Source organism: Crinia signifera, chromosome 8 (genome assembly GCF_055691185.1).
Source record: "Crinia signifera chromosome 8, ASM5569118v1, whole genome shotgun sequence".
Lineage (NCBI taxonomy): Eukaryota > Metazoa > Chordata > Amphibia > Anura > Myobatrachidae > Crinia > Crinia signifera.
Window position 1 is genome coordinate 75409842 of NC_139224.1, and position 27026 is coordinate 75436867.

Sequence of the window (27026 nt, forward strand, 5' to 3'; positions counted from 1 at the left end):
TCTCTAGCTATTTAAATTGGAAACTTTTTTTTTTATTGCCAGTACAGACATTTGGGAGAGGTCAAACAGACACAATAGCCATCACCTAAACACTTACCACACTGTTTCGTCCCAATTCCAACTGCTTTTGGCAGCTAAACAGTGTTGAGCCTCTTTAGTAGTTTAATTTGAGACCACCTGCTAATATTATGTCTTGTAGGTGTTTTTACATTACCAACACATGATTTTTTTCAGTAAGCCAATATAGTTAGGAAACTTTTTTATTAGCTTACCTGGTTATAGAAGTAGAAGAGGGCAAAAAAGTGCCTGTATGTCACCTACAGCCATACCACATTGGATGTGCCCAATCTCATCTGATCTTGGAAGCTAAGCAGTGTTGGGCCTGGTTAGTACTTGGGTGGGAGACCACATGGGAACACCAGGTGCTGTAGGTTTTTTCCCATTACTGGCAAATTGTTTTTATTCTCTAGCTATTTAAATTGGAAACTTTTTCTTTTTATTGCCAATACAGAGATTTGGGAGAGGTCAAACAGACACAATAGCCATCACCTAAAGACTTACCACACTGTTTAGGCCCAATTCCAACTGCTTTTGGCAGCTAAACAGTGTTGAGCCTCTTTAGTAGTTTAATTTGAGACCACCTGCTAATATCATGTCCTGTAGGTCTTTTTACATTACCAACACATGATTTTTTTCAGTAAGCCAATACAATTAGGAAACTTTTTTATTAGCTTCCTGGTTATAGAAGTAGAAGAGGGCAAAAAAGTGCCTGCACCTCACCTACAGCCATACCGCATTGGATACGCTAAATCTCGTCTGATCTTGGAAGCTAAGCAGTGTTGGGGCTGGTTAGTACTTAGGTGGGAGACCACATGGGATTACCAGGTGCTATAGGTTTTTTCCCATTACTGGCAAATTGTTTTTATTCTCTAGCTATTTAAATTGGAAACTTTTTTTTTTATTGCCAGTACAGACATTTGGAAGAGGTCAAACAGACACAATAGCCATCACCTAAAAACTTACCACACTGTTTAGGCCCAATTCCAACTGCTTTTGGCAGCTAAACAGTGTTGAGCCTCTTTAGTAGTTTAATTTGAGACCACCTGCTAATATCATGTCCTGTAGGTCTTTTTACATTACCAACACATGATTTTTTTCAGTAAGCCAATACAGTTAGGAAACTTTTTTATTAGCTTACCTGGCTATAGAAGTAGAAGAGGACAAAAAAGTGCCTGTATCTCACCTACAGCCATACCACATTGGATACGCCCAATCTCGTCTGATCTTGGAAGCTAAGCAGTGTTGGGCCTGGTTAGTACTTGGGTGGGAGACCACATGGGAACACCAGGTGCTGTAGGTTTTTCCCATTACTGGCAAATTGTTTTTATTCTCTAGTTTTTTAAATTGGAAACTTTTTTCTCTTTATTGCCAGTACAGACATTTGGAAAAGGTCAAAAAGATACAATAGCCATCACCTAAAAACTTACCACACTGTTTAGGCCCAATTCAAACTGCTTTTGGCAGCTAAACAGTGTTGAGCCTCTTTAGTAGTTTAATTTGAGACCACCTGCTAATATGATGTCCTGTAGGTCTTTTTACATTACTAACACATGATTTTTTTCAGTAAGCCAATACAGTTAGGAAACTTTTTGATTAGCTTACCAGGTTATAGAAGTAGAAGAGGGCAAAAAAGTGCCGATATCTCACCTACAGCCATACCACATTGGATACGCACAATCTCGTCTTCTCTTGGAAGCTAAGCAGTGTTGGGCCTGGTTAGTACTTGGGTGGGAGACCACATGGGAACACCTGGTGCTGCAGGTTTTTTCCATTACTGGCAAATTGTTTTTATTCTTTAGTTTTTTAAATTGGAAACTTTTTTTCTCTTTATTGCCAGTACAGACATTTGGAAAAGGTCAAAAATATACAATAGCCATCACCTAAAAACTTACCACACTGTTTAGGCCCAATTCCAGCTGCTTTTGGCAGCTAAACAGTGTTGAGCCTCTTTAGTTGTTTAATTTGAAACCACCTGCTTATATCATATCCTGTAGGTCTTTTTACATTACCAACACATGATTTTTTTCAGTAAGCCAAAACAGTTAGGAAACTTTTTTATTAGCTTACCTGGCTATAGAAGTAGAAGAGGACAAAAAAGTGCTTGTATCTCACCTACAGCCATACCACATTGGATACGCCCAATCTCGTCTGATCTTGTAAGCTAAGCAGTGTTGGGCCTGGTTAGTACTTGGGTGGGAGACCACATGGGAACACCAGGTGCTGTAGGTTTTTTCCCATTACTGGCAAATTGTTTTTATTCTCTAGCTATTTAAATTGGAAACTTTTTCTTTTTATTGCCAATACAGAGATTTGGGAGAGGTCAAACAGACACAATAGCCATCACCTAAAGACTTACCACACTGTTTTGGCCCAATTCCAACTGCTTTTGGCAGCTAAACAGTGTTGAGCCTCTTTAGTAGTTTAATTTGAGACCACCTGCTAATATCATGTCCTGTAGGTCTTTTTACATTACCAACACATGATTTTTTTTAGTAAGCCAATACAGTTAGGAAACTTTTTTATTAGCTTACCTGGTTATAGAAGTAGAAGAGGACAAAAAAGTGCATGTATCTCACCTACAGTCATACCACGTTTAATACGCCCAATCTCGTCTGATCTTGGAAGCTAAGCAGTGTTGGGCCTGGTTAGTACTTAGGTGGGAGACCACATGGGAACACCAGGTGCTGTAGCTTTTTTCCCATTACTGGCAAATTGTTTTTATTCTCTAGCTATTTAAATTGGAAACTTTATCTTTTTATTGCCTATACAGACATTTGGGAGAGGTCGAACAGACACAATAGCCATCACCTAAAGACTTACCACACTGTTTCGGCCCAATTCCAACTGCTTTTGGCAGCTAAACAGTGTTGAGCCTCTTTAGTAGTTTAATTTGAGACCACCTGCTAATATCATGTCCTGTAGGTCTTTTTACATTACCAACACATGATTTTTTTCAGTAAGCCAATACAGTTAGGAAACTTTTTTATTAGCTTACCTGGTTATAGAAGTAGAAGAGGGCAAAAAAGTGCCTGAATCTCACCTACAGCCATACCACATTGGATACGCCCAATCTCGTCTGATCTTGGAAGCTAAGCAGTGATGGGCCTGGTTAGTACTTGGGTGGGAGACCACATGGGAACACCAGGTGCTGTAGGTTTTTTCCCATTACTGGCAAATTGTTTTTATTCTCTAGCTATTTAAATTGGAAACTTTTTTTTTTATTGCCAATACAGACATTTGGGAGAGGTCAAACAGACACAATAGCCATCACATAAACACTTGCCACACTGTTTCGTCCCAATTCCAACTGCTTTTGGCAGCTAAACAGTGTTGAGCCTCTTTAGTAGTTTAATTTGAGACCACCTGCTAATATTATGTCTTGTTGGTCTGTGTACATTACCAACACATGATTTTTTTCAGTAAGCCAATATAGTTAGGAAACTTTTTTATTAGCTTACATGGTTATAGAAGTAGAAGAGGGCAAAAAAGTGCCTGTATGTCACCTACAGCCATACCACATTGGATACCCCCAATCTCGTCTGGTCTTGGAAGCTAAGCAGTGTTGGGCCTGATTAGTACTTGGGTGGGAGACCACATGGGAACACCAGGTGCTGTAGGTTTTTTCCCATTACTGGCAAATTGATTTTATTCTCTTGCTATTTAAATTGGAAACTTTTTATTTTTATTGCCAATACAGACATTTGGGAGAGGTCAAACAGACACAATAGCCATCACCTAAAAACTTACCACACTGTTTAGGCCCAATTCCAACTGCTTTTGGCAGCTAAACAGTGTTGAGCCTCTTTAGTAGTTTAATTTGAAACCACCTGCTTATATCATGTCCTGTAGGTCTTTTTACATTACCAACACATGATTTTTTTCAGTAAGCCAAAACAGTTAGGAAACTTTTTATTAGCTTACCTGGATATAGAAGTAGAAGAGTGCAAAAAAGTGCCTGTATCTCACCTACAGCCATACCACATTGGATACGCCCAATCTCGTCTGATCTTGGAAACTAAGCAGTGATGGGCCTGTTTAGTACTTGGGTGGGTGACCACATGGTAACACCAGGTGCTGTATGTTTTTTCCACATTACTGGCAATTTTTTTTATTCTCTAGCTATTTAAATTGGAAACTTTTTCTTTTTATTGCCAATACAGACATTTGGGAGAGGTCAAACAGACACAATAGCCATCACCTAAAGACTTACCACACTGTTTCGGCCCAATTCCAACTGCTTTTGGCAGCTAAACAGTGTCGAGCCTCTTTAGTAGTTTAATTTGAGACCACCTGCTAATATTATGTCCTGTAGGTCTTTTTACATTACCAACACATGATTTTTTTTAGTAAGCCAATACAGTTAGGAAACTTTTATATTAGAAAACCTGGTTATAGAAGTAGAAGAGGGCAAAAAAGTGGAGCTATCTCACCTACAGCCATATCACATTGGATACGCCCAATCTCGTCTGATCTTGGAAGCTAAGCAGTGTTGGGCCTTTATAGTACTTGGGTGGGAGACCACATTGGAACACCAGGTGCTGTAGTTTTTTTCCCATTACTGGCAAATTGTTTTTATTCTCTTGCTATTTTAATTGGAAACTTTTTATTTTTATTGCCAATACAGACATTTGGGAGAGGTCAAAAAGACACAATAGCCATCACCTAAAAACTTACCACACTGTTTAGGCCCAATTCCAACTGCTCTTGGCAGCTAAACAGTGTTGAGCCTCTTTAGTAATTTAATTTGAGACCACCTGCTAATATCATTTCCAGTAGGTCTTTTTACATTACCAACACATGATTTTTTTCAGTAAGCCAATACAGTTAGGAAACTTTTTTATTAGCTTACCTGGTTATAGAAGTAGAAGAGGGCAAAAAAGTGCCTCTATCTCACCTACAGCCATACCACATTGCATATGCCCAATCTCGTCTGATCTTGGAAGCTAAGCAGTGATGGGCCTGTTTAGTACTTGGGTGGGTGACCACTTGGGAACACCAGGTGCGGTATGTTTTTTCCCATTACTGGCAATTTTTTTTTATTCTCTAGCTATTTAAATAGGAAACTTTTTCTTTTTATTGCCAATACAGACATTTGGGAGAGGTCAAACAGACACAATAGCCATCACCTTAAGACTTACCACACTGTTTCGGCCCAATTCCAACTGCTTTTGGCAGCTAAACAGTGTCGAGCCTCTTTAGTAGTTTAATTAGAGACCACCTGCTAATATTATGTCCTGTAGGTCTTTTTACATTACCAACACATGATTTTTTTCAGTAAGCAAATACAGTTAGGAAACTTTTATATTAGCTTACCTGGTTATAGAAGTAGAAGAGGGCAAAAAAGTGCCTCTATCTCACCTACAGCCATACCACATTGGATACGCCCAATCTCGTCTGATCTTGGAAGCTAAGCAGTGTTGGGCCTGGTTAGTACTTGGGTGGGAGACCACATGGGAACACCAGGTGCTGTAGGTTTTTTCCCATTACTGGCAAATTGTTTTTATTCTCTAGCTATTTAAATTGGAAACTTTTTCTTTTTATTGCCAATACAGAGATTTGGGAGAGGTCAAACAGACACAATAGCCATCACCTAAAGACTTACCACACTGTTTCGTCCCAATTCCAACTGCTTTTGGAAGCTAAACAGTGTTGAGCCTCTTTAGTAGTTTTATTTGAGACCACCTGCTAATATTATGTCCTGTAGGTCTTTTTACATTACCAACACATGATTTTTTTCAGTAAGCCAATATAGTTAGGAAACTTTTTTATTAGCTTACCTGGTTATAGAAGTAGAAGAGGGCAAAAAAGTGCCTGTATGTCACCTACAGCCATACCACATTGGATACGCCCAATCTCGTCTGATCTTGTAAGCTAAGCAGTGTTGGGCCTGGTTAGTACTTGGGTGGGAGACCACATGGGAACACCAGGTGCTGTAGGTTTTTTCCCATTACTGGCAAATTGTTTTTATTCTCTAGCTATTTAAATTGGAAACTTTTTCTTTTTATTGCCAATACAGAGATTTGGGAGAGGTCAAAAAGACACAATAGCCATCACCTAAAAACTTACCACACTGTTTAGGCCCAATTCCAACTGCTCTTGGCAGCTAAACAGTGTTGAGCCTCTTTAGTAATTTAATTTGAGACCACCTGCTAATATCATTTCCAGTAGGTCTTTTTACATTACCAACACATGATTTTTTTCAGTAAGCCAATACAGTTAGGAAACTTTTTTATTAGCTTACCTGGTTATAGAAGTAGAAGAGGGCAAAAAAGTGCCTGAATCTCACCTACAGCCATACCACATTGGATACGCCCAATCTCGTCTGATCTTGGAAGCTAAGCAGTGATGGGCCTGGTTAGTACTTGGGTGGGAGACCACATGGGAACACCAGGTGCTGTAGGTTTTTTCCCATTACTGGCAAATTGTTTTTATTCTCTAGCTATTTAAATTGGAAACTTTTTTTTTTATTGCCAGTACAGACATTTGGGAGAGGTCAAACAGACACAATAGCCATGACATAAACACTTGCCACACTGTTTCGTCCCAATTCCAACTGCTTTTGGCAGCTAAACAGTGTTGAGCCTCTTTAGTAGTTTAATTTGAGACCACCTGCTAATATTATGTCTTGTAGGTCTGTTTACATTACCAACACATGATTTTTTTCAGTAAGCCAATATAGTTAGGAAACTTTTTTATTAGCTTACATGGTTATAGAAGTAGAAGAGGGCAAAAAAGTGCCTGTATGTCACCTACAGCCATACCACATTGGATACCCCCAATCTCGTCTGGTCTTGGAAGCTAAGCAGTGTTGGGCCTGATTAGTACTTGGGTGGGAGACCACATGGGAACACCAGGTGCTGTAGGTTTTTTCCCATTACTGGCAAATTGTTTTTATTCTCTTGCTATTTAAATGGGAAACTTTTTATTTTTATTGCCAATACAGACATTTGGGAGAGGTCAAACAGACACAATAGCCATCACCTAAAAACTTACCACACTGTTTAGGCCCAATTCCAACTGCTTTTGGCAGCTAAACAGTGTTGAGCCTCTTTAGTAGTTTAATTTGAAACCACCTGCTAATATCATGTCCTGTAGGTCTTTTTACATTACCAACACATGATTTTTTTCAGTAAGCCAAAACAGTTAGGAAACTTTTTTATTAGCTTACCTGGTTATAGAAGTAGAAGAGGGCAAAAAAGTGCCTGTATGTCACCTACAGCCATACCACATTGGATACGCCCAATCTCGTCTGATCTTGTAAGCTAAGCAGTGTTGGGCCTGGTTAGTACTTGGGTGGGAGACCACATGGGAACACCAGGTGCTGTAGGTTTTTTCCCATTACTGGCAAATTGTTTTTATTCTCTAGCTATTTAAATTGGAAACTTTTTCTTTTTATTGCCAATACAGAGATTTGGGAGAGGTCAAACAGACACAATAGCCATCACCTAAAGACTTACCACACTGTTTTGGCCCAATTCCAACTGCTTTTGGCAGCTAAACAGTGTTGAGCCTCTTTAGTAGTTTAATTTGAGACCACCTGCTAATATCATGTCCTGTAGGTCTTTTTACATTACCAACACATGATTTTTTTTAGTAAGCCAATACAGTTAGGAAACTTTTTTATTAGCTTACCTGGTTATAGAAGTAGAAGAGGACAAAAAAGTGCCTGTATCTCACCTACAGTCATACCACGTTTAATACGCCCAATCTCGTCTGATCTTGGAAGCTAAGCAGTGTTGGGCCTGGTTAGTACTTGGGTGGGAGACCACATGGGAGCACCAGGTGCTGTAGCTTTTTTCCCATTACTGGCAAATTGTTTTTATTCTCTAGCTATTTAAATTGGAAACTTTATCTTTTTATTGCCTATACAGACATTTGGGAGAGGTCAAACAGACACAATAGCCATCACCTAAAGACTTACCACACTGTTTCGGCCCAATTACAACTGCTTTTGGCAGCTAAACAGTGTTGAGCCTCTTTAGTAGTTTAATTTGAGACCACCTGCTAATATTATGTCCTGTAGGTCTTTTTACATTACCAACACATGATTTTTTCAGTAAGCCAATACAGTTAGGAAACTTTTTTATTAGCTTACCTGGTTATAGAAGTAGAAGAGGGCAAAAAAGTGCCTGAATCTCACCTACAGCCATACCACATTGGATACGCCCAATCTCGTCTGATCTTGGAAGCTAAGCAGTGATGGGCCTGGTTAGTACTTGGGTGGGAGACCACATGGGAACACCAGGTGCTGTAGGTTTTTTCCCATTACTGGCAAATTGTTTTTATTCTCTAGCTATTTAAATTGGAAACTTTTTTTTTTATTGCCAGTACAGACATTTGGGAGAGGTCAAACAGACACAATAGCCATCACATAAACACTTGCCACACTGTTTCGTCCCAATTCCAACTGCTTTTGGCAGCTAAACAGTGTTGAGCCTCTTTAGTAGTTTAATTTGAGACCACCTGCTAATATTATGTCTTGTAGGTCTGTTTACATTACCAACACATGATTTTTTTCAGTAAGCCAATATAGTTAGGAAACTTTTTTATTAGCTTACATGGTTATAGAAGTAGAAGAGGGCAAAAAAGTGCCTGTATTTTCACCTACAGCCATACCACATTGGATACCCCCAATCTCGTCTGGTCTTGGAAGCTAAGCAGTGTTGGGCCTGATTAGTACTTGGGTGGGAGACCACATGGGAACACCAGGTGCTGTAGGTTTTTTCCCATTACTGGCAAATTGTTTTTATTCTCTTGCTATTTAAATTGGAAACTTTTTATTTTTATTGCCAATACAGACATTTGGGAGAGGTCAAACAGACACAATAGCCATCACCTAAAAACTTACCACACTGTTTAGGCCCAATTCCAACTGCTTTTGGCAGCTAAACAGTGTTGAGCCTCTTTAGTAGTTTAATTTGAGACCACCTGCTAATATTATGTCCTGTAGGTCTTTTTACATTACCAACACATGATTTTTTTCAGTAAGCCAATACAGTTAGGAAACTTTTTTATTAGCTTACCTGGTTATAGAAGTAGAAGAGGGCAAAAACGTGCCTGTATCTCACCTACAGCCATAGCAGATTGGATACGCCTGATCTTGGAAGCTAAGCAGTGATGGGCCTGGTTAGTACTTGGGTGGGAGACCACATGGGAACACAAGGTACTGTAGGTTTTTTCCCATTACTGGCAAATTGTTTTTATTCTCTAGCTATTTAAATTGGAAACTTTTTTTTTTATTGCCAGTACAGACATTTGGGAGAGGTCAAACAGACACAATAGCCATCACCTAAACACTTGCCACACTGTTTCGTCCCAATTCCAACTGCTTTTGGCAGCTAAACAGTGTTGAGCCTCTTTAGTAGTTTAATTTGAGACCACCTGCTAATATTATGTCCTGTAGGTCTTTTTACATTACCAACACATGATTTTTTTCAGTAAGCCAATATAGTTGGGAAACTTTTTTATTAGCTTACCTGGTTATAGAAGTAGAAGAGGGCAAAAAATTGCCTGTATGTCACCTACAGCCATACCACATTGGATACGCCCAATCTCGTCTGGTCTTGGAAGCTAAGCACTGTTGGGCCTGGTTAGTACTTGGGTGGGAGACCACATGAGAACACCAGGTGCTATAGGTTATTTCCCATTACTGGCAAATTGTTTTTATTCTCTAGTTTTTTAAATTGGAAACTTTTTTCTCTTTATTGCCAGTACAGACATTTGGAAAAGGTCAAAAAGATACAATAGCCATCACCTAAAAACTTACCACACTGTTTAGGCCCAATTCAAACTGCTTTTGGCAGCTAAACAGTGTTGAGCCTCTTTAGTAGTTTAATTTGAGACCACCTGCTAATATTATGTCCTGTAGGTCTTTTTACATTACCAACACATGATTTTTTTCAGTAAGCCAATATAGTTGGGAAACTTTTTTATTAGCTTACCTGGTTATAGAAGTAGAAGAGGGCAAAAAATTGCCTGTATGTCACCTACAGCCATACCACATTGGATACGCCCAATCTCGTCTGGTCTTGGAAGCTAAGCACTGTTGGGCCTGGTTAGTACTTGGGTGTGAGACCACATGTTAACACCAGGTGCTATAGGTTATTTCCCATTACTGGCAAATTGTTTTTATTCTCTAGTTTTTTAAATTGGAAACTTTTTTCTCTTTATTGCCAGTACAGACATTTGGAAAAGGTCAAAAAGATACAATAGCCATCACCTAAAAACTTACCACACTGTTTAGGCCCAATTCCAACTGCTTTTGGCAGCTAAACAGTGTTGAGCCTCTTTAGTAGTTTAATTTGAGACCACCTGCTAATATCATGTCCTGTAGGTCTTTTTACATTACTAACTCATGATTTTTTTCAGTAAGCCAATACAGTTAGGAAACTTTTTTATTAGCTTACCTGGTTATAGAAGTAGAAGAGGGAAAAAAAGTCCAATATCTCACCTACAGCCATACCACATTGGATACGCACAATCTCGTCTGCTCTTGGAAGCTAAGCAGTGTTGGGCCTGATTAGTACTTGGGTGGGAGACCACATGGGAACACCAGGTGCTGTAGGTTTTTTCCCATTACTGGCAAATTGTTTTTATTCTCTTGCTATTTAAATTGGAAACTTTTTATTTTTATTGCCAATACAGACATTTGGGAGAGGTCAAAAAGACACAATAGCCATCACCTAAAAACTTACCACACTGTTTAGGCCCAATTCCAACTGCTTTTGGCAGCTAAACAGTGTTGAGCCTCTTTAGTAGTTTAATTTGAGACCACCTGCTAATATTATGTCCTGTAGGTCTTTTTACATTACCAACACATGATTTTTTTCAGTAAGCCAATATAGTTAGGAAACTTTTTTATTAGCTTACCTGGTTATAGAAGTAGAAGAGGGCAAAAAAGTGCCTGTATGTCACCTACAGCCATACCACATTGGATACGCCCAATCTCGTCTGATCTTGGAAGCTAAGCAGTGTTGGGCCTGGTTAGTACTTGGGTGGGAGACCACATGGGAACACCAGGTGCTGTAGGTTTTTTCCCATTACTGGCAAATTGTTTTTATTCTCTAGCTATTTAAATTGGAAACTTTTTCTTTTTATTGCCAATACAGAGATTTGGGAGAGGTCAAACAGATACAATAGCCGTCACCTAAAGACTTACCACACTGTTTCGGCCCAATTCCAACTGCTTTTGGCAGCTAAACAGTGTTGAGCCTCTTTAGTAGTTTAATTTGAGACCACCTGCTAATATCATGTCCTGTAGGTCTTTTTACATTACCAACACATGATTTTTTTCAGTAAGCCAATACAGTTAGGAAACTTTTTTATTAGCTTACCTGGTTATAGAAGTAGAAGAGGACAAAAAAGTGCCTGTATCTCACCTACAGTCATACCACGTTGGATATGCCTGATCTTGGAAGCTAAGCAGTGTTGGGCCTGGTTAGTACTTGCGTGGGAGACCACATGGGAACACCAGGTGCTGTAGGTTTTTTTCCCATTACTGGCAAATTGTTTTTATTCTCTAGCTATTTAAATTGGAAACTTTATCTTTTTATTGCCTATACAGACATTTGGGAGAGGTCAAAGAGACACAATAGCCATCACCTAAAGACTTACCACACTGTTTCGGCCCAATTCCAACTGCTTTTGGCAGCTAAACAGTGTTGAGCCTCTTTAGTAGTTTAATTTGAGACCACCTGCTAATATTATGTCCTGTAGGTCTTTTTACATTACCAACACATGATTTTTTTCAGTAAGCCAATACAGTTAGGAAACTTTTTTATTAGCTTACCTGGTTATAGAAGTAGAAGAGGGCAAAAAAATGCCTGTATCTCACCTACAGCCATACCTTATTGGATATGCCCAATCTCGTCAGATCTTGGAAGCTAAGCAGTGATGGGCCTGGTTAGTACTTGGGTGGGAGACCACATGGGAACATCACGTGCTGTAGGTTTTTTCCCATTACTGGCAAATTGTTTTTATTCTCTAGCTATTTAAATTGGAAACTTTTTTTTAGCAAGTACAGACATTTGGGAGAGGTCAAACAGATCCAATAGCCATCACCTAAACACTTACAACACTATTTCGTCCCAATTCCAACTGCTTTTGGCAGCTAAACAGTGTTGAGCCTCTTTAGTAGTTTAATTTGAGACCACCTGATAATATCATGTCCTGTAGGTCTTTTTACATTACTAACACATGATTTTTTTCAGTAAGCCAATACAGTTAGGAAACTTTTTTATTAGCTTACCTGATTATAGAAGTAGAAGAGGGCAAAAAAGTGCCAATATCTCACCTACAGCCATACCACATTGGATACGCACAATCTCGTCTGCTCTTGGAAGCTAAGCAGTGTTGGGCCTGATTAGTACTTGTGTGGGAGACCACATGGGAACACCAGGTGCTGTAGGTTTTTTCCCATTACTGGCAAATTGTTTTTATTCTCTTGCTATTTAAATTGGAAACTTTTTATTTTTATTGCCAGTACAGACATTTGGGAGAGGTCAAACAGACACAATAGCAATCACCTAAACACTTACCACACTGTTTAGGCCCAATTCCAACTGCTTTTGGCAGCTAAACAGTGGTGAGCCTCTTTAGTAGTTTAATTTGAGACCACCTGCTAATATTATGTCCAGTAGGTCTTTTTACATTACCAACACATGATTTTTTTCAGTAAGCCAATACAGTTAGGAAACTTTTTTATTAACTTACCTGGTTATAGAAGTAGAAGAGGGCAAAAAAATGCCTGTATCTCACCTACAGCCATACGTTATTGGATACGCCCAATCTCGTCAGATCTTGGAAGCTAAGCAGTGATGGGCCTGGTTAGTACTTGGGTGGGAGACCACATGGGAACATCACGTGCTGTAGGTTTTTTCCCATTACTGGCAAATTGTTTTTATTCTCTAGCTATTTAAATTGGAAACTTTTTTTTAGCAAGTACAGACATTTGGGAGAGGTCAAACAGACACAATAGCAATCACCTAAAAACTTACCACACTGTTTAGGCCCAATTCCAACTGCTTTTGGCAGCTAAACAGTGTTGAGCCTCTTTAGTAGTTTAATTTGAGACCACCTGCTAATATCATGTCCTGTAGGTCTTTTTACATTACCAACACATGATTTTTTTCAGTAAGCCAATACAGTTAGGAAACTTTTTTATTAGCTTACGTGGTTATAGAAGTAGAAGAGGACAAAAAAGTGCCTGTATCTCACCAACAGCCATACCACATTGGATACGCCAATCACGTCTGATCTTGGAAGCTAAGCAGTGTTGGGCCTGGTTAGTACTTGGGTGGGAGACCACATGGGAACACCAGGTGCTGTAGGTTTTTCCCATTACTGGCAAATTGTTTTTATTCTCTAGCTTTTTAAATTGGAAACTTTTTTCTCTTTATAGCCAGTACAGACATTTGGAAGAGGTCAAAAAGATACAATAGCCATCACCTAAAAACTTACCACACTGTTTAGGCTCAATTCAAACTGCTTTTGGCAGCTAAACAGTGTTGAGCCTCTTTAGTAGTTTAATTTGAGACCACCTGCTAATATCATGTCCTGTAGGTCTTTTTACAATACCAACACATGATTTTTTTCAGTAAGCCAATACAGTTAGGAAACTTTTTTATTAGCTTACCTGGTTGTAGAAGTAGAAGAGGGCAAAAAAGTGCCGGTATCTCACCTACAGCCATACCACATTGGATACGCCCAATCTCGTTTGCTCTTGGAAGCTAAGCAGTGTTGGGCCTGGTTAGTACTTGGGTGGGAGGCCATATGGGAACACCAGGTGCTGTAGGTTTTTTCCCATTACTGGCAAATTGTTTTTATTCTCCAGCTATTTAAATTGGAAACTTTATCTTTTTATTGCCAATACAGACATTTGGGAGAGGTCAAACAGACACAATAGCCATCACCTAAAAACTTACCACACTGTTTAGGCCCAATTCCAACTGCTTTTGGCACCTAAACAGTGTTGAGCCTCTTTAGTAGTTTAATTTGAAACCACCTGCTTATATCATGTCCTGTAGGTCTTTTTACATTACCAACACATGATTTTTTTCAGTAAGCCAAAACAGTTAGGAAACTTTTTTATTAGCTTACCTGGTTATAGAAGTAGAAGAGTGCAAAAAAGTGCCTATATCTCACCTACAGCCATACCACATTGGATACACCCAATCTCATCTGATCTTGGAAGCTAAGCAGTGATGGGCCTGTTTAGTACTTGGGTGGGTGACCACATGGGAACACTAGGTGCTGTAGGTTTTTTCCCATTACTGGCAATTTTTTTTTATTCTCTAGCTATTTAAATTGGAAACTTTTTCTTTTTATTGCCAATACAGACATTTGGGAGAGGTCAAACAGACACAATAGCCATCACCTAAAGACTTACCACACTGTTTCGGCCCAATTCCAAGCAGTGTTGGGCCTGGTTAGTACTTAGGTGGGAGACCACATGGGAACACCAGGTGCTGTAGGTTTTTTCCCATTACTGGCAAATTGTTTTTATTCTCTAGCTATTTAAATTGGAAACTTTTTTTTTATTTCCAGTACAGACATTTGGAAGAGGTCAAACAGACACAATAGCCATCACCTAAAAACTTACCACACTGTTTAGGCCCAATTCCAACTGCTTTTGGCAGCTAAACAGTGTTGAGCCTCTTTAGTAGTTTAATTTGAGACCACCCGCTAATATTATGTCCTGTAGGTCTTTTTACATTACCAACACATGATTTTTTTCAGTAAGCCAATACAGTTAGGAAACTTTTTTATTAGCTTACCTGGTTATAGAAGTAGAAGAGGACAAAAAAGTGCCTGTATCTCACCTACAGCCATACCACATTGGATACGCCTAATCTCGTCTGATCTTGGAAGCTAAGCAGTGTTGGGCCTGGTTAGTACTTGGGTGTGAGACCACATGGGAACACCAGGTGCTGTAGGTTTTTCTCATTACTGGCAAATTGTTTTTATTCTCTAGCTTTTTAAATTGGAAACTTTTTTTTCTTTATTGCCAGTACAGACATTTGGAAGAGGTCAAAAAGATACAATAGCCATCACCTAAAAACTTACCACACTGTTTAGGCCCAATTCAAACTGCTTTTGGCAGCTAAACAGTGTTGAGCCTCTTTAGTAGTTTAATTTGAGACCACCTGCTAATATCATGTCCTGTAGGTTTTTTTACATTACTAACACATGATTTTTTTCAGTAAGCCAATACAGTTAGGAAACTTTTTTATTAGCTTACCTGGTTATAGAAGTAGAAGAGGGCAAAAAAGTGCCAATATCTCACCTACAGCCATACCACTTCACATGCAAACACACACATACACATCAACACACTATGTACATCTTTACATTACCCTTTACTTTCAACCACTTGTATGCAATAAACCCATCTATATACTGTATATACCTTTTGCACCTTACATAAATAAACAGCACTATTTATACTTATATACTTATATTTATACTTATACTGTAAAATAATACAATAACACACAGACCACTTCTAACTTTTATCAACAAATTTATTAAGATACAAAAAGAAAAAAATGTAATAATTCAGAGCAGGAGGTCGCAGAGGTCCTGCACATCTGCAGCCATGACGAGCAGGTGCTGGCGCAGCCTTAGGAGGGCCCCTCTCACACCCTCGCTTTCTTCCCTCTGGTCATCTGTGGGCATGTAGACCTTGTACAGTCAATCCTAAATACCTACAGCATGATAAATCATACATACAAACAATTACATAGGCAATAGTGTTTCTAATGAAAAACAAAATATGATGGTGCCACACACACACATATGTATATATATGTGATAATAAATATTACATCTACAAATAAAATAATCACCAACACATACCACACATACATGGTGAAAAAAGTATGAAAATCAATCTACTCACCAGACATGGATGATAAGTTCAGCTACAATATTGGAAACATAAAAAACATTTTTAAATCTATGTACAAGGTATAAGTGTGACCTGCAATATTGGTCTGAAACCAATACACCTCACACATAATACGTAGTGCAATTGATATTGGCATTAAGAGGCCATGGTGGCTAATTATTAATTTCGAGGACACAAAATTAACATCATTTTCCACCTTGATGGGTGTAATTGATCCAAAATTGGGTTGGTCTGTGCAACATTCAAAAATGTACCTGAAGAATCTTTGGGCAACAGAGTCCCGAAGCTGGTATCCCCGACGGCTTTCCGGGGAGCGGGATGGGCGCAGGGGAGGATCTTGCGACTCAGATGGTACCTCCCACTCATCAAAGGGTATCTCACGCCGCACAGCTATGTTGTGAAAGAATGCACACAAGCCCACAATCCTCGACACCATTTCAGGCGCATACTGTAAGTCACCACCAGTCCGGTGGAGCTCTAATCGACCCTTTAACAGGCCAATTGAGCGCTCCACCACTTGCCTGGTGGCAACATGCGCCCTATTGAATGCCTCCTGTTGGCCTGGTGCAGGGGAGCTGTACGGCGTAAGCAGCCAGGGCATACATGGGTAACCGGAGTCACCCAGAACCCACGCATCACGGCCTTCAAGCTCTTGGAGTCGCTGCCAAATCCCGGTTTGTCGGATAACATGAGAGTCATGGGCACTTCCGGGAAACTTCGAGTTGAAGGCGAGAATTTCCATGGATGGGCCACATACCACCATCACGTTGAGTGAGTGGAACAATTTTCGGTTCCTATAGATCTTCTCACTTCGTGATGGAGGCACAAATGGTACATGGGTGCCATCCACAGCCCCTATCACAATAGGGAAGCCAGCAATTTGATGGAATGCCTGCTGGCTTCTGTGAAGGGTCTCTTGGGCAAAAGACATGGCCATGAAGTGCCCCTTGCGCCTAAACATGGCTGACGTCACACGCCTCAGGATTCTGCTGAAAGCCGGCTGGGATATTCCAGCAAGTACTGCCACTACTTGTTGGAATGATCCTGAGGCGCAGAAATGCAAGACCGCCAGCAGCTGAGTGTGAGGCGGAATTGCCGTTGTGAGCCCATGAAGAGGTTCTAGATCACTCTCAATTAAAGAGAGTATATCTAGAATGACATGTGGGGGTAACCGGTACCTAGTAAGTACCTCATCATCGGGCTTCCCAAAGAGTGTCACCCGTGTGCGAAAGATTCTTGCATGTCCTGGCCTCCTTGGGCGACGAGTGGGTTGAGCCCATTAGCCACAAAGTCCATCATTGCTTCAGCAACCTACAATGAAATCATCAAATGAAATGGAACACCTATGCAAAGAATGCTCAGCCCAAAAAATTAGTATAATTATATGAATCCATACCAGTGTTGCAAGTAAGGGGGTACGGCGTGGTACGGAGTACCTGTAAGAAATATGTTGCAGGTACGCAGTACCACTTACCCCTGATCCACTGTCATTTCTATTTTCATTTTAAGTCTAAATATAATGCATCTGCAGCCCGCCCACCCAGCGTTATGATTGGTGCTGTATGCAGCTACCGGCTACTGCTGATTTAGCCTGTCACACTGACAGGCATCAGCAGCGCCGACAGCATGAAGAGCAGGCTCCACTATTGTAAGCACAAGCTGCCTGGCTCTCCCCCAAGCAAGAGCCAACCCACCCCCAGTCATTCCCTGTTTCTCATTCCCTGTCTCCTGTGTCCACGCCTCTATTGTCATTTAGTCACTCCTCTAGCTTTGTGTGACCACGCCCCCTGATGACACATGACCATGCCCATTTTTGGTGGAGGTTATCAGTACCACCAAGACAAAAATTCTGCTTGCACCACTGATCCATACGTACAATAGACGGCCGCCCAGTGAAGTCCCGAATATCCATAATGATCTACAATGATGTAACAATATTATTACCTCACCACACAACTTTGTAATCACAAATATCTCTATTACATTTAACACCTAAACACTAATTAAGTATTATATGTAAGAACAATTGATCATGAAATCATGTAGTCTGACACATGTATGACAAATTGAAAGAATATGTTGGGTGAAAATGCATGGGACATCAAAGTGTGCGCCTTCTGATGGTGTGAAAGGGAATGTTATAACATGAATAACCTCCATTGTGACCTGTAACAGTATGGGACACATTTCAACTATTGATGGGACGTGTAGTTCACCAATATATGGTGGCACACAGGTTTAACACCTGTGTGTTAAATGGTGGCCAGGTAACATGATTCATTAATGCTAACAAGCCTTTGCTGAACAAAAAATCTGTAATATGTGAACCAATGGTGCATACATTATTACCCTTACATTGTTAATGTATATCATCTCTACAATGACCATAGGAGAGCTTACCTTAGACCTGGCCACAATACAGATCTGGAAACAAATGAATCTAGCAGCAAACCACTATTTATAGGCCTATCACATGTGTTGTGCATGACATCAGTGATAAATATTGCATGACTTGTGGGGTGGATTTCCAAATGGATTGGGTTACTTACATTTTTGGTACATTCACAACAATAGCACAGTACTAATGAACATTCACAGATAGCATTTATGATTTTATAACGTTGGAGGTGGCCATTATAGAAAATATTACCAGATTTCACCAAAATTAGACTTTGAAGGTACGCCAGGTTTGTACATTCGAATTGCCGCTACTATGGGCGTGGCCTATGAGCCGCACAAACAGCACGGCGTACGCTGCCGTACGGGACGCTGCCGCAAAAAACACAGGGTGGAGCTGAAGTACGCCACTGACAGAAATAGTATATAAAGGTGTGCTAGAACCACAAAATGGTGTTGCAAACATGGCTGGCTCTCATTCTGAGGGAGAGCAAGACTTCCACAGCCTCATGGAACGCCTGGACTCCAGCACCTCCTATGTGCCCCTCCAACAACAGGCATTTGGAGGAGAGCAGGCAGCTGGCCCATCTTCTGCCTCAGCAGAATCATTGGGAACACAGCAGGTGGCTTCCCAAGATAGTAGCATGGCCAGCACTTCAGGTACAGCGACAGGTGGCCGTGGGCGTGACCGTGGCAGTGGTCGTGGTCAAAAGAGCCCAACAGAGGATCCAGACACCAGGAACATGGCATTCGAACCGCAGGAGCTTGCCATTCTGGTACCCCGTGCAAGGGATTGGATAGAGTGTCCACAGGAGAAGCTGACACACACCAGGAAATGGAAGATTTGGGATGACATAACCGCGGAGATTAATGTGGTAGCTCCACAAGTTCGTGAGAGGGAGCATGTGAAGAAGAGGCAAGTTAAAGTGTGCTACATTTGTGCAGAAGTAGACCAGTAATGTTTGTATTATATGTTAGATGGAGTTGGTGAATGGATGGTGACGTTGCTAGGAGCAACAGACATGATTGGCATGTCTCTTATTCTATATTTATTGGAGGATGAGTGGTAATGTTTGTTCTAAGTGTTGTGTTGATAGTTTTACATAATGTAAGTTATGTAGAATGAAGCACACGTTGACATCGGTAGCAAATTACAATGCATGCTACATCAAACGTCAGGGGTGACATGTATTAATATGAGAACTTATGCAGGTGGCACGACTTCAAAACCAACCTGAAGAAGAAGCTGACCAAATGGCGGGAACACAGCCAAACCTCTGGGGCTGGCCCCATGCCAGCAAAATTGAAGCTCACCCCCCTGGAAGAGATGGCAGTTGGCTGCATAGCCATAGAGGAGATCCGGGGGGTGAGCAACATGGATAGCGAGGCCCCAGCGGAAGTCTTTGCTGCTTATGTTGAAGGTAATTATTTGGCATGGCATAAGTAGTTGGTACTAATTTTCTTGGAATGTGTTGTAATTGTAATTTTAACTTTCACCAGCATCCCTGCCGTTTGGTCAGGCAAGTCTTCAGGAGGTGGAGGAGTCTGTGCCACCTGCCACCACTGCCAGACATGTGCAGCAGCAGCCACCGGCCACACAGGACAGGTGGGTGGAGATGCTTGGCCAGATTCACCAGCAGGGAGAGATAGCATCAGAGCGGATGCGTAGGACAGAGGAGGTCATGATGGGTTTTGTCAGCACCCAGCAGTCCGTAGCTGCCAGCCTGCGGGTGCTGGCAGATCAATCCTGCCGGATGAATGACCTCCTCCAAGACCTAGTTACCACCAATCGGGCCCTATTGGCAGCCGTCTCTGGTGCTTTCCCACCACCAGCACTCCCTGCTGGCAGAAGGGGAAGAGCACCATCCCCTTTGCCATCATCTGCCCCACCTGCCCCACCATCCCAACGTGGCCGTGGCCGTGGGCGAGGAGCTGCTGCTGCACGTGTCAAGGGCCCTTCCAAGGCGAAAAAGCCCCGCACATGAACTTGTGTCCACATTAATCTCCACCCTTATGTCTTCCCAAATCTTTCATTTAGCTGTGTGTGTGTCAGCCTCCTGTGTGCAAACCAATCCCCTGCACAGGGTACCCACATTTGCCCTTGGTTCGAATGCTGTGTTTGGTTCCTCTGTTGGCCTCTTTTGGTTGCCATTACTGTCTGCTGTAATTGAAGTGTTGGTGCTATACTTTTGTTGTGAAGCCACCTGATGTGTTCCTAATGATTCTGCTGTGGCTATGTATGTAAAGAATACCTTGTTATATTTTTATTTATTTTTCTACATTCCTCGTATGGTACCTTTAATTTGTTACATGTGTCCTAAAACATGCTTTTTCCATTTTATGTTTGACGTTAGTGTAATAAATTTAGATTTTGATCCCCAAATGTGTGGTTTTATTGGTAAATGTACAAGTGACATGTATATTTATATTAGTGATAGGAAGTTCTGTCCATTGCTTGCAATGTAAATGTGTGTCAAAAATGCAGCATATATTTGTGTGTTTAGTAATGGGCCATTTAAGCTACAAGGTTTCCAATTGAAGCAATGACAAGAGTGTAATTAATGAGTAATGAGTAAAGGAGTGGATTGTATTGTGTTCAGCTGAAATTGGTTGAGGTGCGCCCGTATTGATTAGGCGTTCCGAATGCCTAGCGCATGACCGAGTGGTGTCCGCAAAGCAATACTTGCTTATGAAGACCGCATGTTTCCTGCCTTTTTGTTCGCGTGCATTCGGTGTGCTGTCCGACTGTACGCGTACCAGAATTAGTGCACTCCCTCGTGTACGCCCATGTTTACGCCCAGTTTAGCCCACTTTGAAACTACGCCCCTGTGTAGTTCAGAATGACGCCCATATTACGCCCATATTTCCCGTACGGTATTGGTGAGAACATAATTGAGTTGCCCACGCATGCGCAGACGGCTAAAAAACGCCATCCGAAAGAGTGCGGGAAAGTACGCACAGACCAGAATAAGGCCCATTATAAAATGTTCTGAGGATGGAACTGTTAATACAGAAAATCAACGAATCAATAAATCTATGCTTTTATCATATTCTGTTTTGCTGACTGCTGCTATTATTGCTGCAGATGACTTTAGCTTGTTGCACAATGTACTATTCACTGCGTATGAGGCCTTACCTTTGCGCTGAACAGTGATAATATGTCAGAAACGGCAGCCATTTTGTTAGGCATGACTTGCATAATAACATAATAAAATGGCTGATCATTCAGAACAGTGCTGTAAAAGTAATTTCTTATAGAGAATTGTTTTTGGTTTTAGAAGCTTAAGAATGTGATGTTGACAGTATAATGGAGCAAGGACAGACACCTAGACTCCACAAACATCAATTATATGGAACAGGGCCACACATGCGTAGACCCCAAGGCCACTAAATCTCTCCCAAAGTAACAAGGACGTTGGGTGTTGGGTTAATTATGACATCATGATTGAAAGCAGAGCTTGCCAATAAGACTCAATGCTTATGAGTAATTAATTAATTAATGTGATTAAGGTTTAAATATCAGAGTTAGAGAAGGAGGAGGCAGGCAGTTGAGGAAGAACAAGCAAGCACGGGGGCTGGAGGTAACTATGAAGGAGGTTTAATCATGGCTGATCACTGTCCTTAAAAGGTGTCCATTTTGATTTGATTTAGAATTACTGTTTAAGTATTAGCTAGTCAGTTTTATGTTTCTTGTGTTAGTCTGCATTTGCAAATACCTGTAATGAAGCTATTCTTCATGTAAAGCATTGTCATACATTTTATAACAAGGTTGTGTTGGTGTGCAATCATTTCAGCGTTGCCGTTATATTTAAAGATAATAAAGTAAATGTATACAAGTTTGGGTTATCAATCATATCTAATCTTATCAAACAAATCTTTGCGCTATCAATTTTTCTGGCCCCAGCGAGATCAATAATATTGGTGTCCACATTTTATCAGTAATTGAAAAAATCAAAGTTTGAAAAAAAAAATTAGCTATTTAAAAAAAATGTGTAGAAAAAATTGTAAAGTCGGTGCATTTTTTTACCCTTATCTTTCTTTCAAATCTCTGTTAAAGTGTGGTAATCCAGAGTACTTGAAGCAACTTTGCTCTTTAATTATAAACCAAAAAGTAATTTAAGGCATGGAAAGACAACGCTGCATTTTGCAGACTGTCAGCTTACTAACCCCCCCCCCCGCATCACCCATAAAGGTTATGCTGGCAATGATTTTCTACTTTTTTTTTTCTTTAAATGACAGTATTTTTTGTTTGTTTTTATTTTTTGACCGTGGTTGGATTGTTTGGTGTATATTGTCTGCTGAGGATATTGCTGAAGTAACTAATCTGTAGCGGTTATTTTGATAGAGTTTCTTTGTTTGTCCAATCTATAAATTTTAAAGAAGTTGCATATATTTGTTGTAGGTTTTCCCGTGCTTATAATTTGTGATTAGAGATAGGAGGTTGTGCATTTACATTTCTTTCTGGTTGACTGGCCAGCAACATGTGGAAGAAATGGAATGCATGATTTATCCATACCCTGTATTGTTTGGAAACCCCCGGATTGGAGGGGGATCGGAAAGGACCAGTTAAACATGTCTAATGTATATGCACTTGCACTGTACTTTGCAGTGTTAGATCCAGCAAGTAGTCTGATTACAATGGAACAGTTTGAGCTAATTTCTTTATATCCATAGACAGAGGTCCGTTAAAATACAGAGTTTAAAGGAGTAGATGCTAATATTATAAGCCAAGTAACAGTTCATTTTTACCACCAGAATAACAAAGAAAGTAAGATCGAGTTTATCTCATTGTAAAGTTTTTTTGCGCTCTTGTCTTGCGGAGATGAAGTACGTAATGTAGGACTGATGTTTTTCTGCTATGGGTTTTTGATTTAATTTTTTTTTGGATTATTAAACAATGCAGCTGTGAGTTGGAAACTCTAAAGTGATGGATTCAGTTGATGTAATGCGAGATAAGGAGTTGTCCACGTTAGGTGAAGAAACAGGAAATGATAATGTGAATCCAATGTTTTTTTATTTAATGAGTAATACATTTTGGATAAGAAAAGTGATATATATCGATGAGATATAAGTCCAATATAACATCTATTCTTAAAGGTTCATATTGACATATTAGACCGTGTTTTCTGTTGGCAATTTCTATTGCTTATTTGCTTGATCTGGATACATATATTGAATCAGATATACCTTGAGATAAGTCCTGGGGTTTTTTTAAGCCATTTTTTGTTTGTTTATTTGTGTTAATTTAATTTTGGGGGGGTGGCCTATCGATATGGGGGTGTGGTCTATTTCAACGAGGTCACGCCCAATTCTTGCCGCTGTGGGGGCATGGCAAGTGGCTCTCCGAGCTGCTGGCTATGTCCCCAGCCCCTCAGGCTGCAGAATAGCCGCATGCGTACAGCGTCTATTCTGCGGGGCTGGGGAGATAGAGACAGGGTGGGGGGTTCACCCGCGCCGCTTGACACTGAGTATGGACCACCTCCCTTGAACACATTATGCACTATAACAAGAGGGTCCTTTGTCCTATTGAAAAACCTGTACACCTTATGCCACACAGTATGAGCCAATATTCACGTTATGCCACACAGAATGCGTTAAAAAAAAAAAGAAGCTAAAGTTCACATTATGCAACGGAATGAGAAGACACAGGGTGAGAGGGGGTTGGTGCAGGGTGAGAGGGGTTGGTAATGAAGGGTGAGTAGGGGGTGACGAGGGGTGAGAGTAGAGTGGAAGGGTGGAAGAGGATGCAGGGAGGGAGGAGGGATGGAGGGTGGCATAGAATGCCGGGATGGGAGATGCAGGGTGGCTGAGAATGAAGGGAGGGAGGACTTACACAGGGTGGCACAGGACGCAGAGTGTGGGGGGGGCATGGTGGCACAGGATGTAGAGTAGGAGGGGGAATGCAGAGTGGCAGACGATGCAGGGAGGGGATTCAAAAAGTGGTGGAGGATGCAGGGAGGGGAGACAGTGATTCCCATTATACATATACCACACACTGTGATGCCCATTATATATATGCCACATACCGTGATGCCCTTTATATATATGACCCCCCGTGATGCCCATTATACATATGCCACAAACCATAATGCCCATTATACATATGCCACACACCGTGATGCCCATTATACATATGCCGCACACCGTGATGCCCATTATACATATACCACAGTTTCCCGGTGGGCCAATCCGCCGCTGCCCCCGCAACAAACCACCACAACACGACACAACCACACACGTGTTACTACACCACTGCCAGGAGCCCCACACCCCTGTGCACATCAAATGCAACACAACCAAACCCGACCCTTACCCATGCCAACACCGCACATGCCCCTCAAACACCACAACCCCCACCTCTCCCAAACATAATGGCACACAGGAGGTTAGCGTGTATTGGCATAGATCAAGCGCTTTCGGGGCTCACCCACCGTCCTCAGGATCATGGCGCCCTCACAGTGCAAACAAGTGAACAACAAGAACAGTACACACAAATGCAGAATAAATACCTCCATACTCACCCGATTCCCGCGCTAAGCTCCGGACCTCGCCGCTCCACTAGCCGGAAGCCGCATCTCCAACTTCTGTGTGGCGCCGGAAGTTCAGTCAGGAACATCCTCTGTGCGCTCCACCTTGCTACTTCCGCATTCCACGAGTTGCTAGGCAATGCACGCTTCCACAACGCTCCTGGAGCCGGCTCACCCCGGGCACGCTAGATCAAAGGGAGCACAAAAGCAACATAAGACATACAAACATATATAAAATATGTATTACTGGTGGGCAACGATTACAATTTTTAATCACGATTGACAGTAGGAAATGTTTGCGATTAACAGACTAATCGCATTGTTAGGAACATGAGTGCCGATTACCTACAATCTTCAGCGGTTCAGTACTCATTGCCAGGGGGGGATTACATGCTTGTTGCCAAGGGGGATTACATGCTGGTTGCAATAGGAGGTTCCATGGTCATTGCCAGGGTTTCCATGCTAGTTGCCAGGGGGGGATACATGCTTGCTGCCATAGGGGTTAAATGCTCGTTGCCAGGGGGTAATACATGTTTGCTGCGATAGAGGGATAAATGCTCATTGCCAGGGGGGAAATACATGCTCACTGCCATAGGGGTTAAATGCTCATTGCCAGGGGGGGAATACTTGCTTGCTGCCATGGGGGTTAAATGCTCATTGCCAGGGGGGAATTAATGCTCACTGGTTAAATGCTCGTTGCCAAGGGGGAACACATGCTTGCTGCCATAGGGTTAAATGCTTGCTGCCATAAGGGGATAAGTGCTTGCTGCACAGGGGGAGATCAATTGCAGTGGGGGGGTGGAGACTGGCGGCACATAGACTCTGACAGTATTAGGGACCCAGAGCCCCTCCAAAAATCACCGCCGCAGCAGAGGAGACAGCAGCTAGAGGTACAGGAGTACTTCTAGCATGTCTTGTCAACGCCGGCGGACATTTTTGGAGGGGTACAGGGTCTCTGTAATGCTGTCAGAGACTGTGCTGCTGCTTCCCCAACCATGTTATCGGCGTGAATATTTTTATTTAATTCACTACTTCAGCATATCTATCTATATATATATATATATATATATATATATATGTGAGCTAAGTTTTTTCAAGCAATCTCATCTGTGCGGGCACCCGGGGCAGAGAGAACGGACAGTCGGGAGAGCCAGAATTACTGATTTTGTGTGTGTGTGTGTGTGTGTATATATATATATGTGTATATATATATATATATATATATGTATGTGTATATATATATATATATATATATATATAGAAAAGAAGAGAGAGTGGAGAGCGCCAGAGGTTTACCAACCACCTTAATGATATGTACAGTGCAAAAAACACAGAATACAGTATAAAATGTTTTTTTTTTATTAAAAAATTAGATGATCACATCAGGATTTCATCTCTAGAATGCAGTTTCAATAACCCGACGCGTTTCGTCTTGAAAAATACTTCATCAGGGGTTTAATACATGCACTGTTGGTGGTAAGAAATTACAATAAATTATACAGAAATTCAAGAAAAAATGTACATAAAACTTTAAAAATATATAAATAAGCGTTTAGTGACGCCCTGGTACATACCAAAAAGTAAAGAATCAACAGGATTGATGTTAAAGCTGAACACACCTGTCCCTTATAGTGGATGGCGGTTTCTCAAATGAAGATAGTCTAAAATAAGTTATTATAACAAAGTGATTAGAAACACTGTAGTAGCGAATCTTTCATCAAAAATTGGAACAGTCTATTAGAGGAATGTTCCCTCAAGTTAATCACACTTATCATTAATGAAAGAAAGAAAGAAAGAAAGAAAGAGCTTGTTGTAGTAGAGGAGGAAATAGGAAAAATTGAGAAGGCAACCGAAAAGTTTGCCGACAGTGAAAAGTTTCAGCGCGACTCAGCAGATCTTCAGAATAAACTAGACAGACTGGAGGATGAAATTATAATGAAAAAAACAAAAGAAATTCCTGCGAGACAGGAATGACTACCTAACTGGACAGACACTTAATTGGTCAACTGATAATAGGAAGAAAAGGGATTACAATACCCCCCAAACTCGACATATTGAACAAAATAGAAATCATTTTAGACGGAATTATAGGGGACGACAGGATGATCGTTGGCAGAAACCGGTCTATGGAGACG

The 27026-nt window shown here is 41.0% G+C and overlaps 22 non-coding genes and 9 pseudogenes across 22 annotated transcripts; all 31 read left to right on the forward strand.

The window, feature by feature from the left end:
- Window positions 1-315: 315 nt before the first annotated feature.
- Window positions 316-434, forward strand: LOC146030317 (5S ribosomal RNA). The gene has a single exon (XR_014455815.1). It is a non-coding gene; the product is annotated as a 5S ribosomal RNA (ribosomal RNA).
- Window positions 435-778: 344 nt separating this feature from the next.
- LOC146029201 (5S ribosomal RNA) lies at window positions 779-897 on the forward strand (annotated as a pseudogene).
- Window positions 898-1241: 344 nt separating this feature from the next.
- LOC146030282 (5S ribosomal RNA) lies at window positions 1242-1360 on the forward strand. The gene has a single exon (XR_014455780.1). It is a non-coding gene; the product is annotated as a 5S ribosomal RNA (ribosomal RNA).
- A 345-nt stretch (window positions 1361-1705) lies between these two features.
- LOC146028697 (5S ribosomal RNA) lies at window positions 1706-1824 on the forward strand (annotated as a pseudogene).
- A 346-nt stretch (window positions 1825-2170) lies between these two features.
- LOC146032255 (5S ribosomal RNA) lies at window positions 2171-2289 on the forward strand. Its single transcript, XR_014457699.1, has one exon. It is a non-coding gene; the product is annotated as a 5S ribosomal RNA (ribosomal RNA).
- A 345-nt stretch (window positions 2290-2634) lies between these two features.
- On the forward strand, window positions 2635-2753 carry LOC146034570 (5S ribosomal RNA). The gene has a single exon (XR_014459974.1). It is a non-coding gene; the product is annotated as a 5S ribosomal RNA (ribosomal RNA).
- A 345-nt stretch (window positions 2754-3098) lies between these two features.
- Window positions 3099-3217, forward strand: LOC146030870 (5S ribosomal RNA). The gene has a single exon (XR_014456352.1). It is a non-coding gene; the product is annotated as a 5S ribosomal RNA (ribosomal RNA).
- Window positions 3218-3561: 344 nt separating this feature from the next.
- Window positions 3562-3680, forward strand: LOC146032290 (5S ribosomal RNA). The gene has a single exon (XR_014457732.1). It is a non-coding gene; the product is annotated as a 5S ribosomal RNA (ribosomal RNA).
- A 344-nt stretch (window positions 3681-4024) lies between these two features.
- LOC146028317 (5S ribosomal RNA) lies at window positions 4025-4143 on the forward strand (annotated as a pseudogene).
- A 345-nt stretch (window positions 4144-4488) lies between these two features.
- LOC146028352 (5S ribosomal RNA) lies at window positions 4489-4607 on the forward strand (annotated as a pseudogene).
- Window positions 4608-4952: 345 nt separating this feature from the next.
- LOC146027825 (5S ribosomal RNA) lies at window positions 4953-5071 on the forward strand (annotated as a pseudogene).
- Window positions 5072-5416: 345 nt separating this feature from the next.
- Window positions 5417-5535, forward strand: LOC146030283 (5S ribosomal RNA). Its single transcript, XR_014455781.1, has one exon. It is a non-coding gene; the product is annotated as a 5S ribosomal RNA (ribosomal RNA).
- A 345-nt stretch (window positions 5536-5880) lies between these two features.
- Window positions 5881-5999, forward strand: LOC146032256 (5S ribosomal RNA). Its single transcript, XR_014457700.1, has one exon. It is a non-coding gene; the product is annotated as a 5S ribosomal RNA (ribosomal RNA).
- A 345-nt stretch (window positions 6000-6344) lies between these two features.
- LOC146030871 (5S ribosomal RNA) lies at window positions 6345-6463 on the forward strand. Its single transcript, XR_014456353.1, has one exon. It is a non-coding gene; the product is annotated as a 5S ribosomal RNA (ribosomal RNA).
- A 344-nt stretch (window positions 6464-6807) lies between these two features.
- LOC146032292 (5S ribosomal RNA) lies at window positions 6808-6926 on the forward strand. The gene has a single exon (XR_014457733.1). It is a non-coding gene; the product is annotated as a 5S ribosomal RNA (ribosomal RNA).
- Window positions 6927-7271: 345 nt separating this feature from the next.
- LOC146032257 (5S ribosomal RNA) lies at window positions 7272-7390 on the forward strand. The gene has a single exon (XR_014457701.1). It is a non-coding gene; the product is annotated as a 5S ribosomal RNA (ribosomal RNA).
- Window positions 7391-7735: 345 nt separating this feature from the next.
- Window positions 7736-7854, forward strand: LOC146034713 (5S ribosomal RNA). The gene has a single exon (XR_014460116.1). It is a non-coding gene; the product is annotated as a 5S ribosomal RNA (ribosomal RNA).
- A 344-nt stretch (window positions 7855-8198) lies between these two features.
- LOC146030872 (5S ribosomal RNA) lies at window positions 8199-8317 on the forward strand. The gene has a single exon (XR_014456354.1). It is a non-coding gene; the product is annotated as a 5S ribosomal RNA (ribosomal RNA).
- Window positions 8318-8662: 345 nt separating this feature from the next.
- On the forward strand, window positions 8663-8781 carry LOC146032293 (5S ribosomal RNA). The gene has a single exon (XR_014457734.1). It is a non-coding gene; the product is annotated as a 5S ribosomal RNA (ribosomal RNA).
- Window positions 8782-9579: 798 nt separating this feature from the next.
- LOC146034413 (5S ribosomal RNA) lies at window positions 9580-9698 on the forward strand. The gene has a single exon (XR_014459819.1). It is a non-coding gene; the product is annotated as a 5S ribosomal RNA (ribosomal RNA).
- A 346-nt stretch (window positions 9699-10044) lies between these two features.
- On the forward strand, window positions 10045-10163 carry LOC146029145 (5S ribosomal RNA; annotated as a pseudogene).
- A 345-nt stretch (window positions 10164-10508) lies between these two features.
- LOC146034133 (5S ribosomal RNA) lies at window positions 10509-10627 on the forward strand. Its single transcript, XR_014459540.1, has one exon. It is a non-coding gene; the product is annotated as a 5S ribosomal RNA (ribosomal RNA).
- A 345-nt stretch (window positions 10628-10972) lies between these two features.
- Window positions 10973-11091, forward strand: LOC146030284 (5S ribosomal RNA). Its single transcript, XR_014455782.1, has one exon. It is a non-coding gene; the product is annotated as a 5S ribosomal RNA (ribosomal RNA).
- A 345-nt stretch (window positions 11092-11436) lies between these two features.
- LOC146029525 (5S ribosomal RNA) lies at window positions 11437-11545 on the forward strand (annotated as a pseudogene).
- A 346-nt stretch (window positions 11546-11891) lies between these two features.
- On the forward strand, window positions 11892-12010 carry LOC146027782 (5S ribosomal RNA; annotated as a pseudogene).
- A 340-nt stretch (window positions 12011-12350) lies between these two features.
- Window positions 12351-12469, forward strand: LOC146035113 (5S ribosomal RNA). Its single transcript, XR_014460517.1, has one exon. It is a non-coding gene; the product is annotated as a 5S ribosomal RNA (ribosomal RNA).
- A 345-nt stretch (window positions 12470-12814) lies between these two features.
- On the forward strand, window positions 12815-12933 carry LOC146028407 (5S ribosomal RNA; annotated as a pseudogene).
- A 340-nt stretch (window positions 12934-13273) lies between these two features.
- On the forward strand, window positions 13274-13391 carry LOC146034891 (5S ribosomal RNA). The gene has a single exon (XR_014460295.1). It is a non-coding gene; the product is annotated as a 5S ribosomal RNA (ribosomal RNA).
- A 345-nt stretch (window positions 13392-13736) lies between these two features.
- Window positions 13737-13855, forward strand: LOC146034027 (5S ribosomal RNA). Its single transcript, XR_014459433.1, has one exon. It is a non-coding gene; the product is annotated as a 5S ribosomal RNA (ribosomal RNA).
- Window positions 13856-14200: 345 nt separating this feature from the next.
- LOC146031333 (5S ribosomal RNA) lies at window positions 14201-14319 on the forward strand. Its single transcript, XR_014456801.1, has one exon. It is a non-coding gene; the product is annotated as a 5S ribosomal RNA (ribosomal RNA).
- A 558-nt stretch (window positions 14320-14877) lies between these two features.
- LOC146033954 (5S ribosomal RNA) lies at window positions 14878-14996 on the forward strand. The gene has a single exon (XR_014459363.1). It is a non-coding gene; the product is annotated as a 5S ribosomal RNA (ribosomal RNA).
- The last annotated feature ends 12030 nt before the right edge of the window (window positions 14997-27026 follow it).